This window comes from Rhinolophus hipposideros (assembly GCF_964194185.1).
Source record: "Rhinolophus hipposideros genome assembly, chromosome: 2".
NCBI lineage: Eukaryota > Metazoa > Chordata > Mammalia > Chiroptera > Rhinolophidae > Rhinolophus > Rhinolophus hipposideros.
This window is the reverse complement of record NC_138048.1, coordinates 16,380,261-16,394,746: the sequence shown is the minus strand read 5'-3', so window position 1 is coordinate 16,394,746 and position 14,486 is coordinate 16,380,261. Positions and strand designations below refer to the sequence as shown.

The following is a 14,486-nucleotide window of genomic DNA, read 5'->3' as shown; positions in this document are numbered from 1 at the left end:
ATGGGGCCTATGAATGTCAACGCCTTTCAGGAGTGGTTACCAAGAGTAGAATCTAGTTTCCGGTTGCTGTATGGTCATATACAGAAAGTAATGAACACAATCTAGTTTCTTCAATTCCGTGCTATAGTAGTTAGGATTTCCTAGATTATGCTGCAATCACCAGTGTTCTCCCACCTTTCTCAGACTTAGATGCTTACAATGATGAAGGTTTATTTTTTACTCCTGCAACATGCCCTTCTGGGGGGCATCTGTTGCTTTATCTCTTGTCACCTTCACTGGAACCCAGGTGGACCAGGCAGCCTGTTGTGCAGGGGACCCTGCTCGCTGTGCCATTTGTTGTGCGGGGCGTCTGGCGGGGTCTCTACTCCCGCTCCCAGCACCAGAACGCAGGATATGGTGAGGCCAAAAAGGAACACCCATGGGGCCATAGGTAGGGGAATCATATCACTATATTCTCGCTGGCGGCATCCGCCTCTCTGCAATCGCTCTTGCTAGCCCCCATTCTTTCCGCTAGCCTAGCCACAGCAGTTATATTAGTGGCCAATGGCTTATGGGTTACAGCTGATGGTCAACTAGCCACAGCTGCTGGCCATCTGATCACAGATCAATTGATGGCCATTTACTACCCAAGCCAGCACCTTTCTATGTGAGGCCGAGAGCCTGGAAACTGCTTTTTGGGGCTTTGTCCCCACACAGCCCCTGCTGGAAACACAACTTATTATCTAGTAATGGGAAAAAAAAATCATGATAAGTGGGAGATGGGTGAGAAAGGAAAAGGGATTAGGAAGTACAAATTGGTTATTACAAAATAGCCACAGGGATGTGAAATACAGAATGTGGAATATAGTCAATAATATTATAAAAACTTTGTATAGTATCAGATGGGTACCAGACTTATCCGGGGATCACTTCATCATTATATAAATGTCTAACCACTGCAACCTAAAACTGATATAAAATAGTATTGAATGTCAACTATAATTGAAATATGCATATATATTCACAGGATTTAAAGTACAGTATAGGGAATATAGTCAATGGTATTGTAATAACTATGTACAGTGTCAGATGGGTAGTAGACTTGTTGGGGTTACCACTTTCTGAGGTGTTTAAATGTCTAATCACTATGTTGTTTTGTATACCTGAAACTAATAATAATAATAATAATAATAATAATAATACAAATATGATATGCCACATGCTGATTCTTACAAATTCTGCCCAAACTGCATTGATCACAGCCAGTCATATAGTGGTATGTGATCCTCTTGAAAGGAGAGGAAGCTGAGGAAGGGATACTTGATTGCTCAAATTTTTCTTCCGTGCCAAAGAATATTAGAAGTGCAAATGTAGAGCAGAGTCAATTTAAGAATGCTATGTGTGTCCTATAACACAAATGCTTATGTGTATTTGTTGTAACGTCATATATTTTTCAAAAAATGTATTTAATTAGCCAAAATTTTAAAATATGCTATCCAAAGTTTTTTCACCTCATATTTTGCTTATTGAACTTTTCTTTTACTAATGTTTGATAAACAATTTTATAAATAAGGATATCTGTCCCATCTTAGCATACTTTAACAATTTGGTTTATTTTTCTTGATAAACATATGACTCTTGAACACGTTAGTAATGTGTTTTTCTGATCAATATATTTCATTATTTTCAAGGTATGATTATAAATGAAAGTTTTGTTCCCTCTGTTAATTCTAGCATCCTAATGTTTCAGCATGTGTGCTATGTTGTTTATCCTTACTTTAATTTCTTCCGACTTTTTTGAATAATTTAAATTATGGAGTCACTCCATTTCAGTCAAGATTTTTAACATTTAATTAATTGAATAATGTAATAAACACTCAATTGGACGTATCTACATCATAAAATACATGTGCAATACAGCATTATCTTTACATTTGCCATCTAACCATAATTTAACATGCTGATTTTACATTCATGTTTACAGAATCTAGTAATTAAATCAAATTTTCAAACTAGAGTTTTCTTTTTAATATGCAAAAAATAAGTGCATATAGAAATACACACTAACTTTTTTAAATTAGAAATTATTCTAGTTAGAAAGTAAAGAATTACTTGTATTATTTAGCAAAGTATACTTAAAGTATTTCAGTGAAACAGTTTATTGTGTTTTTTTTTAATAAATCTTAGATTTATCATTGTTGTGCCAAAAATTGAAAGAGTTTTACCACAATTCATGTCATCATCATAAACTTTCTGGAAAAAGGATATGCTTTTTAGTTTATTTTTGCAGTTTTCATTGAGTGATACTGTCAAAATTACAACTTGTGCATATCACAATCTTTATCATTCTTGCCCTCCCCATTTCTCCTTTCCTGGGAAAGTTTTTGTTGGTTTGTTTGTGGGATTGTTTTTACCCGCCCCCCCACATTTATGTGCATATTGGAATTGAGAAGTTCTCGTAAATGGATCATCACCACTTAGCTTAATTCAAACAAACATCTTTTATCCAAATATACTTTGTATTTTCTAACTTTTGCTAGGACTTGAAGATTACGTAGGTTCAAAGTTCATGTTACATTCAATAAATAAATGTCCATTGTCATTTTCTTTCTTATAGAAATAAGAACCACAGAACTTTAGACTCAGAAAGTACCACAGTAACATCTTTTGTGTCTTACCATCTCTCCTTTATGATAGCTCTACAAATGCTAGAAGTCAGCAGTCATATTTTCTAAAAATCTTTTCCCTGGGATAAATATCTCTATTTTCCTAATTATTTTTCTTATGTCAGTGTCAGATTTGTCACTATCCTGGTTTATATTTTGCTATCTAGTTTCTATTCCCTCTCTTTTCCCTTCCTCCCTGTCTTCCTCCCTTTCCTTCCTTCCTTCCTTCCTTCCTTCCTTCCTTCCTTCCTTCCTTCCTTCCTTCCTTCCTTCCTTCCTTCCTTCTTCTTCCTTCCTTCCTTCTGTTCTTCCATCCTTCCCTACCTTTTTCTTTCCCTTACTCCCTCATTTCCCCTCCATCATTCCCAGCCTTCCTTCCTTTTTTTTTTTTTTTTATTTGTTCAGTATGGGGGTGTGGAATTTGATATGTTCGGAACTATAAGGAACAGAGTGATTACTACCTGCCTTGATCATAACACAGGACTTGGGTAATGGCAGCTTAAGGTAGCTTTATTAGCTCTCACATCACACCATCACTTGAGTTAGTGGTTGGTTGAATCACATAGGTGGTTTCTCATTGATCTCTGAACTTAATTTTCAAAGATTCTATTACTCAGTGTTATATTTCAGCTTTTATGTACTTAACCTTTTTTTTTTTTTTAAAGTTGTAAGTGTCTATTTTCATATTCAGTCAGTTTTTCAGGATGTTGACTCTCCCTTTTTCTATACCTCAGCTGTATATTGGATGAATTCTTCACTGATAATATGTTAAACCTCACAGGATCAAGTACATGGGCTTATGGCAGGGTATTCAAGTTTCGTTCACATTGACATTGATGAATCAACACAGGAAGTCCACTTGCTTAATTAGCTACAACTACACCTAAATGTACTGTCAATCAGCCAATTTTTCTTTACTCTGTATACAATGAGATGAAGAAATCCCTTGTCAAATGCTTACCTGGAATCAACGTAAACCTCTCCTAAGACATTCTCATGATCTAAAAGCTGTCTCACTTTGCAAAAGTAGAAAATAAATTTTGCTACATATTACTCCTTCTCAATAATGCCATATCCTTTCTCTGTGCCTTAAAATGCCCTAATTGTTTACAGGAAGCCCAGAAATTTGCTATTTTTATTTGTTTTATTATTAATTTTCCTATTTTAGAAAATGATTATATTTTTGTATCTCCTAGTAAATTAAAAAGATATATTAAAGAGAACTTTAGTGATCATGTTTGCAACTTATAAAAATGGATATATAATTTTCTGGTACTAAATTATTGAATGTGGTTAAAATATCTAGGGGCTTTCCTAATATCAGTTAAGATTATTTTTAAAATGTGGAGTTTACAAAAACTTATCACACATTTTATTCTCACAACGATATTTTACTTCAATATTAGAGAGAAGAGAATAAACCAGTTAATAACAAAAAAACTGACTTGACTTGGTGGGCCAGAGTATTGTACTGATCTTTAGACTGAAATCCATTAAAATTTTATTCTGTTCTAAACAGAGTGCATACTGATTACCTGCACTTATATGTTGCTTAAGAAAAAAAGTCTCTTTTTGAGAGATATGGCAGGGGAAGGCATTTTTAAAGTAGTGATGAAAGGAACAGAACCTTATTTGCAAGCAGACTTTCTCTGATTAATCTTGAAGCATGGGAAACACAAACTACTACATTTACATTATTTCACATTAAAATTTATATTCTCGCATCTCTATCTTCTTAGAGGATGATTCTGTTGTATTCATTTCTCTTTGTGTTTAAATAAAATTTATGTTGGCTCTTAATATCTATCACAGCTTCATCTACTTACAAGTATCCAACATAGTGCCATATGAAAAGTAGATATAATATTCACAGAATGAGCAAGGGACTCTTAATTTAATATTATCTTTTATCCAGGCAGTGGTTGGTCTAGAACAAAGGCAAATAACATTACCATTTGATTGAATTTACCTACCTAAGAACTATGGCATATGAATAAAAACATAGTTTAAAATAATTGTTGCTTTCTTATGATTTATAAGCGAGTCCTACAGGAGTCCTTAAACTAGAATGGCTTTTAAATATGCTAGTTTTTGGTTAGTAGAGAATTCCTTCTAAGCAGTAACCATTTGTGTCTTTTGAAAGGCCAACCACAACATTTGATCATTAACTGTGATATAACAAACACACAGAAAACTGCATGTTTAGTTCCCAATAAGTGAAACTAGTGGCGATGTAGTATATTTTTACATATCTATATCCATATCCATTTGTTTATTTGCTATCTAAAAATTATCTGATATTTACATGCTTTTTCACATGGGTTTACATTTTTTTGTCTCTTTTTTACAAAAATATTTGGAGCTTTTAGTCACAGATTTCTTAGGATAATAGTAATATTCTTAATAATTTAGTATTTCAATTAAAAATGTTTATTAATACTTTATCTAATTTCAAGGTATTATACTATAACATATGCCTACACCATATATTTTTTTTTTATTTTATTATTTGTTCTTTCGTCTTTTGCCAATGTATTTCACTTCTGCATTTTTATTCTCAACTTTTATCTTGCTTGCTTCACAATTCTGTTTGACAGAGAGTAAAATATCCGCCTCCAGGCCTCTTTTCCTTGCCAACTTTTATTACAATTACACATATTATGAGCATTTCATTCATGGTGATCATCTTACCAAAACCACTGTACCATGAAGTTCTCATCTCTTCTGCTTAGTGTCAAATTTAGCTCACCTTTTTAAAGTTCTATATTTCTCCTCAAACTTACAATCTCATGTAGATTTGGTTTTAACTTTTGAGTTGTACTTTCTTCATCTAATTTAGCAATTCATCCAACTTAGTTTATAAGCCATGCATTTAAATGTAATATCTATAACTTTCCCCATTATTTAGAAAACATTTTAGTGCATTATTTAATATATCATAGTATCCCAATTTGAAATTACTATACATATTGCTGTTAACTACTGATTTATATCTGAAAAAAAAATGTTCATCTGACCACATCCTTGCTGTTATATTTCTATGTACAAAGTATAATTTACATGTTTGCTTCTTTTCCTTTTCATCTGTCAAAAAATAAACATGAATGAATAGTCTATTTAAAGTAGACAAATAGATTAATCTATGCCTTTGGAATGTTTTTAACCCATGCATATTTCAAAATTCTTGAAGACACTCAGAATTTTTAAAATAGCTTGGATAGTATTTGAATGTCATTAAAGTTCATTAAATTTCACTAAACGTTATGCTACGACATGTTCACCTATTTAAATTTGGAACATAAGCTGATTATAGTAATGGCATATAGGGATATGCCAGGTATGTTTTGATTTCCAGCTTTTATAGATGTTCACATTAGCCACGATAAGGCGTTGTCATCATGATCCAAGGGCATAATGGAAATCAGTTTCTGACAGAGCATATATTGTCCTTGAAAACTGAACTGACAAAGTGAGGGGTCCAACAATTCTTCCAATGGTAAAGAAGAGATCAAGGATATTCCTACAGGTCTAGGAATGATGAAAACTATTGCGACTTCAATATCATGGTTTTTCTAATATTTTTGCCTTAGTATCCAAGAAGGTAAAATATTTTCAATATTTATTTATGTATATTATATGTAATATATCATATCTCATAACATGAGAATAATTAGAACAAACACAAGTAACTCATTGAAGAGATGTAGAATATATTTTTTTTCCTGAAAAAAAGAGCTAAGTTGAATTTGTGATTCTGATTAGCTTACTGTATGTTTGACTCAGGCTTTTATGCAGAAAATGTGAACTTATCAAACAATTTTATGTGAAATGTGTTAATAGTCTGGCTTTGATTTATTTAGTTTCTTCTGTTCCCCATTGTATTTGTCAACTATTCAACTCCTCTAGTAAATTGTAACCATAGACAAATTGAATTAATTTTGTACAAACTTTGCCTGAGTAAAACACATCTTTTCTCATTTCTAAAAATACGTTCATTAAATGAAGAACTTTCAATTTGTACTTAGACTGCAAATGATTTCTTTTTCAAGTCCACTTGTAGCAGAAAGTTGAAAGACCAATAATATATTTGTTTTAAAAAATAATTGAGTATCAATTATCTGCATTCAATTTTGCATGGTCATTATGCTTTCCTTACTATACCAAATAATAGCCTTTTTTTTTTCTTTTACAGATGAGTACCTATATAATTATACTGAATATAGTTATATCTTAATATTTTTATGTTAACTACTTTGCAAATTGAAAAATTTTTAACCTGGGTTAACATGGTAATAACGCTAAAGTAAAAGTCATTCCGAAAAGGTGTTCCAGACACACAACAGCAATGGAGAAATGCAGCAAAATGACTCTGATATACTGGCAACTGATGTATGTCCTTCCACTCTGAATTAGTGGTCATTGACGTTTCAAAAATGTATGTTTGGTGAAAATTTTGGAAATTTACATAAGAATTCTGGGTTTTCTAAGCCCTGAAGGAAAACCTTTTCTTTTGCATCTCAGTCGTGTAAGAGTTAATTCTGTTTCCCACAAGGATGTAATCTGTAAGTTAGGTCTGGAAGGCTGCAAAGGCAACCTGGACTTGAAGTAACACTTCTGTTGTCAAGGGTTACTGATGGGGGAAGGGAAGGAGCTGTAAAGGAAGGAGTTATGGAAATGAAGAAAGATTGTAGCACACACTACATAAATTCAAATGCTATATATGTATTTGGAATAAGATTTCAGTTCTGTTGTATTTTTGCATTTTACGTTTTCATTTATTTACTTTACACATGGCTGGTGAATTTAAGAGTCGGTTGCTACTGACCTTATTCAGTGTATCACTTTCTAATATCATTGAACTGTAAATTATAGACATAATCATTTTATAATTAAATTTACGTTACAATTTACGTCTAAAACATAATAAAATGATGTTATTTCTTAGATTGTAATTTCAATAAATACCTTAGATGGAACTTGGCAGAATCTGTCATTTTAGTTTGACATGAGGATTTCTCTTTTTACAAAATTAAAGGTCAGGGAAATGCATGCTTCAGGGCTTTAAATTCATATATATTAAGATTCAACTATTAATATTCTAATTTTTAAGATAGTTAGCTTTAATGATGATGTAGTGAAGTGTTTTGGCAATGTTACAATATTTCATTTTGCCAGTCACCACAGGCCTGCCTCACTTTAAATCTCCTTGTGCCAATTTGCATTACTAATAGGCTTGCAAAGATAGAAACTGTAAAAAGAAAATGTGGCAATTAATAGTGAATGTTTGACATATTGTGACATTATCAATATCTCTAAGTTGATTTATATTTTCTGTCAATATTCACAAATAAAATATCTTAGTTTATTGGTTTTGCAAAATAAAAATGATACCCGTGACATTGTCATTGATGGCATTTTTTTCAGCAGCATTTAGAAAAATAGCCCATGTTTTATAATCAGTACACACGTATTTGAGATTCTACCATTTTAACCTATTTATTTTATTTAGAATCGCCATGCATTTTCAAGAATAAAATTAGATGCTATTTTATTTGAGTGAAGTGCGTAAGTATCTGACTGTATAAATATTCCCTGGATTTATATAGGAATGATACATAACAGAGAGCAAAACGAGGGTTTTCCTGCCCAAAGTATCTCCTCCTCAGAAAAAAAAAAAAAAATGCTTTTTTAAAAAGCCTTTGTGTTTTCAAAACCACCCCACACAAACAATTAAAAGCAAATATGAAATGATAGATCACATGACGGGAGTTGAAATGTGAGGGTTTTTTCCTCGGTGAAACATCGCAGCAGGCTTTACAATACGAGAGGTAACGAATCAATTAAATCCATTTCCCCCTCCGCGCGCCCCCAGAGCAGCGTGCGTGGTGTTGCTGTGTAGTTTAGGGCTGAGCAGTAGGACCCAGGGGCCTCGGCAGCTACCAATAGTAGCGCGCACTTGGACCTATTTGCATGCAATGCCGTCTGCTCTGCGCATTAATAGTAATACAGATAACGGGTTTCAAAGAATTCTCTACTGAAGAAGGTTTGGATTTTTCCAGGGTGCTGCTACTGAGAAGAAACCCGACCGCACTCTCCCTCCGGTAGTTCCCCGATCTTACATTCGTAAGTGTCAGACAGCTTCTGCTTGGTTTAAACTCGGGAAGGTCTCCGTGCAAAGTTGGAGGGCTGCTCCTGCACGACGGAGCCACCAGATTTCTGAAGACAGTCTTCTCGAAGGGTAAGTCTCTCTCAAATGATTGTAAAGGAAGTGAGAGGCAGCTTTAGAATTGTGGAAAGGGATGCGTTTGGTTTTATAACGGTGGCGGTGGGAGTGCAGAATGGGTGCGCAAAGGACTCTGCAGTTTGTCCAGAAATTGTGACTGGTGTACCCGAGTGTTTTGGGGTAGAATCAAAAACCTTCAGGCTAAATCGAAAATTGCAGCCCCTGTGCTCGGGCAGGATTCAACAAGTTTCCCTGCAGGGATGCGACATTTATTTCCTTGGAAGTTGTGCTGCGTCCGTTCTGGGTGAGCTGAGCCTGCTTTACAAAGAAGTTTCGGGATCTGCGTCTGTTGTGTACGGCTGCGTTAACCCTTTTCGAGGAAGTTATGAGGCACATTTGCGCTTCCTAGGGGAAAGCAGAACTGCATCTTAGGATGCTCTGAGCGTCGGCGGCCTGCTAGGCTGGGGCTGGGCGACTTGGCGGTGTAATCTCAGCGTCTCCCACCGCGTCGTGGTTCACGGTGTGGACTGAAGCTCAGAAACCTGCAGTTCCAAGGCCATTTGAGCTTCCAAACTTTGAAAGCATTCTCCCAGGAGGAGGATACGAATGGGCCTTTGAAAAGAAGCATTGCTAGATGAATTTTGGTAAACTCTTAGTGATATGCAGGCAATGAGGTTTTTCAAGACCTGCGTTCCAACGTGAAGCTTTTTTGCTTGGAAATGTAGTACTGATGGGGAGAAGGTGTAGTGGTGATGGGGAGACAAGGGGGACTTTATATGAGGAAGAGAAGGAGGGAGAGAGACGGTAGATGAATGAACAAGATGCGTCCCATCATTCACACACACACACACACACACACACACAAAAAAAAAAAAAAACACGCGTGGGACGTGCCAGGAAGCGCTCCAGTTGGTGGTGTTAAGCAGGAAAAGGTAATGCAGGGAGGTCCAGGAGCCTCTGCGTTATTGATGAAGCGCTGTGCCCTTTTGAGGTCTCTTCTCCCTTTTTCTCCCTGCCTCCTCTTCACTCCCCGCTCTTCCCTCCTGGAGCTACCGGGTTAGGGAGGGTGAGGAGGCGAGCGCGGCTCAGCTCCTCAGCGCTGCGGACACAATGGGGAGAGATAGAGCAGAGCGGGCGGGCAGAGCCGGGAGCTTGGCATGGCCATCTCACTGACTCACCCCCGACTGCCGCTCGTCCCCGGGCTGCCTCGCTGCGGAGTCCGCCTGAGCTCCGAGCCCACGCGCCAGGAGATGAGGGAGAGCCTCGTGGAGGACCCGCACACCTGTGTGCAGAGGTCCCGGGTTATCCTTCTAGGGAGACAGGTGAGATAGGCAGGCAGGATTCCGAGGCATCCCATTCCAGCTGCTACCGCTACCTGAAAATCCCTAGGGTGCACCCCAAGCGTCCTAGAGGACCTGCACCCCAAAGGGAAAATGGGGCGAAGAGGAAAGAAGGGAAATGCTGATAAGACTGCAAGAGGAGAAAGGTAGCAAGTGATGTGGGCCAATTCTGGTCGTAGGCCAGGCTTTGCTGGGCTCTTTTAAGTAGGCTGCTTTAGATGCGGCTTTGAAATGCGCTTCCTGCCCTCTCTGCGGCACCACGGGGCAGGCTTCCAGACGCAGGCGCGCACTGGAGACGCCTTCTATGGATGAAGGAAGGAGAAGGCAGGACAGGGGGCTTCATTTCACAGTGTCATTTAACCCTGACCTCAACACCTCCCACCCTTTCACGCTCTCACCGGGGAGTGCCCTGACCTTGCAAACCCCTCTGGGTCATCTGTCCTGTTTCTTTTAAGTGATTTTTATCAGGCTGTGTGTTTGTTACAACGACATGTTAAGAAATGGTTTATATATTTCCAAGTATTGGTGGGAGATTGTTTAATTTGGAGGTGGATCGTCATCCCTCGCTGAGGGAGGGGCGTCGGTGCAGGTCCACTTGCGGACGCTGGTTGCTTCCTGGAGACCCTTCAGAGGAAAACAGTGTTCTGAGCACAGAGGGAAGCCGGTATCATTGTGATCTTTCCCCACTTTCCATTGTGGTGGTTTGGGAACTAGGATGTAATACTAAACAAAATACTTTGATAATCCACTGATCTGTTAGGAGGCCAACTAGAAGCTAAGCTTTTAGGTCCAAACTTGGGTGCTCCTCAGACCTATTATTTGGAGAGATTCAGTTTGCCACCCTAAGACCTGCATCTTTTCTGTTTCTTGAGGAGGCACAGCTCTTTTGGAAGCATTTTGGAAGGTGTGCAGCATGTTGATTTTATTAAAGGGGACGATTAAAGAGTGGGTGGGTGTTCATCAAACCCCTCCTTTCCCTCCTCCAAAGGGGAAAAATACACTAAAGTATCAATAGCAGCAACCTAGAACAAATAAATATCCAATTGGTAAGAGGAGTTTGTTTTCCAGGGCTCTATCTTCCTCCCACAGGAGGGGAGGGCAAAGCTGAGGAGTATGTAAGGAGTTGAAGGCATTCACCTCATATCGTTGCCGTGGATTTTGGACTTCCTTTAACCTTTTCCTTTCTCCTTTCTCTCTCCTTCCTTTAACCTTTATCTACTTATCTTCCTGCTCTGTGTGTCTTCCAATTTAGCCCTGTATGATCTACAGAACTGAAGCACAATTACACAGCTGCAGATCCCTGATGGAAGCTTGCTCTAGCAAACAGCTGTTAATCACATCTCTGCTACATTTTCCCACTTACTTCCTTTTACTTCTCTTCCCTTACCCTGTCCTTGAACCAGTGTTACATCTTCCAGGCTGTATCCTGTGAAAGGTTAGTGATTTCCAGTGACATAGCACTGTGCACAGTGTGGGAGGAGGGCAGAGACTCAACAACTGCCTAGGGAGTCCCATAGGCTTCAAGCTGGCTTTCTCTTACCCTATGCTGCACAAAATAAAGAAAAATATCCTAACATCTCCCCCACAGAGTTATATTGGTCGGTATAATTGTCCTTTATTTTAATGATATAATAGAATCAATTTCAATATAAAATAACATTGACCAGATATGAAAGAGAAGCCTGCAAGCATTTGGAAACCAGTGTTGTACTCAGTGGTGAAGTCTCCCTTTTGACATCAATCTATACTTGATACATTAAGAGCTATTTTTATTTCAGCAAGATTTAATATGCTACTTTTATTAAAAACTGATCAACTCAAGACACTGCAAAGATGTGAATTTTAAAAGAAAAAAAGCAAGGCAGCAAAGAAAGCCCTTGGCAGCTTGATGAATGAGCAGGTATAATGCACCATTTGAAACGGAACTTAAGGTGAGTTTCCCTCCAGTCCACTAGAGAACGAGCACCTCCTTATTGCCCCGAAAACCCAACTGATGGTTCTCTCTCTCTCAGATCTGTGAGTTCAGAAACAAAAACATGGTAGCATACAGTAGGCTAGAACAATGACCTGGTCACATAATCATTTATCTCTCTACACTTGCTGTTGAAGTGAGTGAGCAATATTAGTGCTTATACATTCAATGTTTATACCAAAAATATATTAGTAGTATATGGGCCAGCCAATTCTTTTAATCCCATAGGAAATGGAGGTCCTAGAAGAGTAACACACTTATCCAAGGTCATGTAGGAGAAAGCTGTAGACACAGTGTTAGGCTCCCTACCTGCAATAGATATTTCACTCAATCTTCACATCACTCTTTTGAAGTAAAGCTTTATTAGATTTCTTTAACATATGAAGAGACTGAAGCTCAGAGAGATGAAGCAAAATATGCAAAGCTATTTACCAAATCAGGGGCAGATCCAGGAGTGTAAATAAGTACTTCCACACCACAGCATACCTGCTGTCCCAGGATGCCATGGACCTGTGTTTCCCCAAAAATAATAAACAGTTTTATTATTTTTTGAATTTAGTTTCAACATTCATAATATTCCAATCTATATCCAATTAATATTCCAATTAATATCCTTTTCACATCCAAACTATTATTTGTGTTTCCGCAGACCAATCTTTTATAAACAATGACTCTCCAAGGATATCAGACAACGAGTAAGTGTCTTAGTAAGAATAGTCCCACCTCTAACCCCAGGGAAATTTGCACAAATTTTGCCAAAGAGTTGGGGAAGAATCCATCATGTCATTCTCACACAGAAACAGTTTACCTTCACCTTCACATTTGTATGCATATGGTTCTCTGATCTGAGAGATTTTCCTTTTTAATTAGCCAAACCCTACTCATTTTTCTATGGTGGTTCATCTACTTCCTCTACCAGGAATTTTCTCTGAGTATTTCAACCCTCATAGTTCTTATACATCTCTGAAATTCCCAATCAATTATAACTTCTGTCATTTAATTTGGTATTTATTTGGAGGTTAAGAGGAGTAAGCTAACATTGCTTGAGGATTCTCTCTATATTATACCATTTCACACAAATTATCTGTTAAATAAAATTTCCTACTTGTTCACTATATTTCTGCATTTAACCCTTATTGTCTTCTCACTCTCTTCAATCACCCCAGATACTATGATGCACTTCTAGAATTTCAATAATGAAATCCAAATTTTATGTCTCTAGTCCATGCATTGCCACATGTTTATTTCCAAAGATCCATTGACATCTCCACCTAGAGATGTATCCCTTTAAATATTTTAAAGGAAAATATAGTAAAGGAAACTCTTCAAAGCCACATACATCATTCTTGCTGCTCTTCTACTAGGATTTCCAAGTCATAATTAACCATCATGCATTCAGACAAATTCACCTTTGACATCTTCTCTGCCTCATCCACTATATTGAAGAAATAATAATAATAATAATAATAATAATAATAATAACAACAACAACAACAACAACAACAATAATAATAATAAAACTTGCCCTGTGAATTTTGGTTTTCTTGAGCCTAGCTTCTTTTCCTCACAACAGACAGTCCTCCAATTCCTACTTTTACTTCTTGGGATCGTCCTTTTAAGCTATTACCTACATTCTTGCCCCCTTTGAATTCATGTACATCATGTCTGCCAGAGTTTTCTTTCTGGAGCACAAATAATGAAGTCCAAATTCCTTATCACGGCATTCAAGGTGCTCTATCATTTGGACCCAGTGTTCCTCTCTTCATTCTTCAGCTTTAATAATTGCCATAAAAATCTACTTGCATTTTCTCAAATACTGAATGCTTCATTTCTCTTTGCTTTGTTTATGTTAGAACTTCTATCCAGAATGTTTCTCACTTTTTTGATACTTGATTGATTTTTTTATATTTAAGATTTTTATTAAAAATATTCCTAACATATAGTATTATATGAGTTTCAGGGGTACAGCATAGTTATTCACCATTTATGTACCTAAAGAAGTGGTCACCATGATATGTCCAACACCCATCTGACATCATATAGCTATCACAATGTTATTGACTATATTCCCTATGCTGTACATTACATCCCCATGACTTATTTGTTTTATACCTAGAAATATATCTGTCCCGCCTTTTTTTATTTTTCAATTACAGTTGACACTCAATATTATTTTACATTAACTTCAGGTGTACAGCATAGTGGTTAGACATTTATATAATTTAAGAAATGATCACCTGACTAGTCTAGTACCCACCTGGCACTATACATAGTTATTACCACATTATTGAGTATATGCCTTACAC

The 14,486-nt window shown here is 36.9% G+C and overlaps 1 protein-coding gene across 4 annotated transcripts in view; it reads left to right on the top strand.

The window, feature by feature from the left end:
- Positions 1 to 8,752: 8,752 nt before the first annotated feature.
- ROBO1 (roundabout guidance receptor 1) overlaps positions 8,753 to 14,486 on the top strand; it is a 1,124,592-nt gene continuing 1,118,858 nt past the window's right edge. For all 4 annotated transcript variants that reach the window (XM_081074401.1, XM_081074396.1, XM_081074400.1 and 1 more), the window contains exon 1: positions 8,753 to 8,883. The gene's annotated coding sequence lies outside the window, so the exon portion shown is untranslated. The remainder of the gene's footprint in view (positions 8,884 to 14,486) is intronic.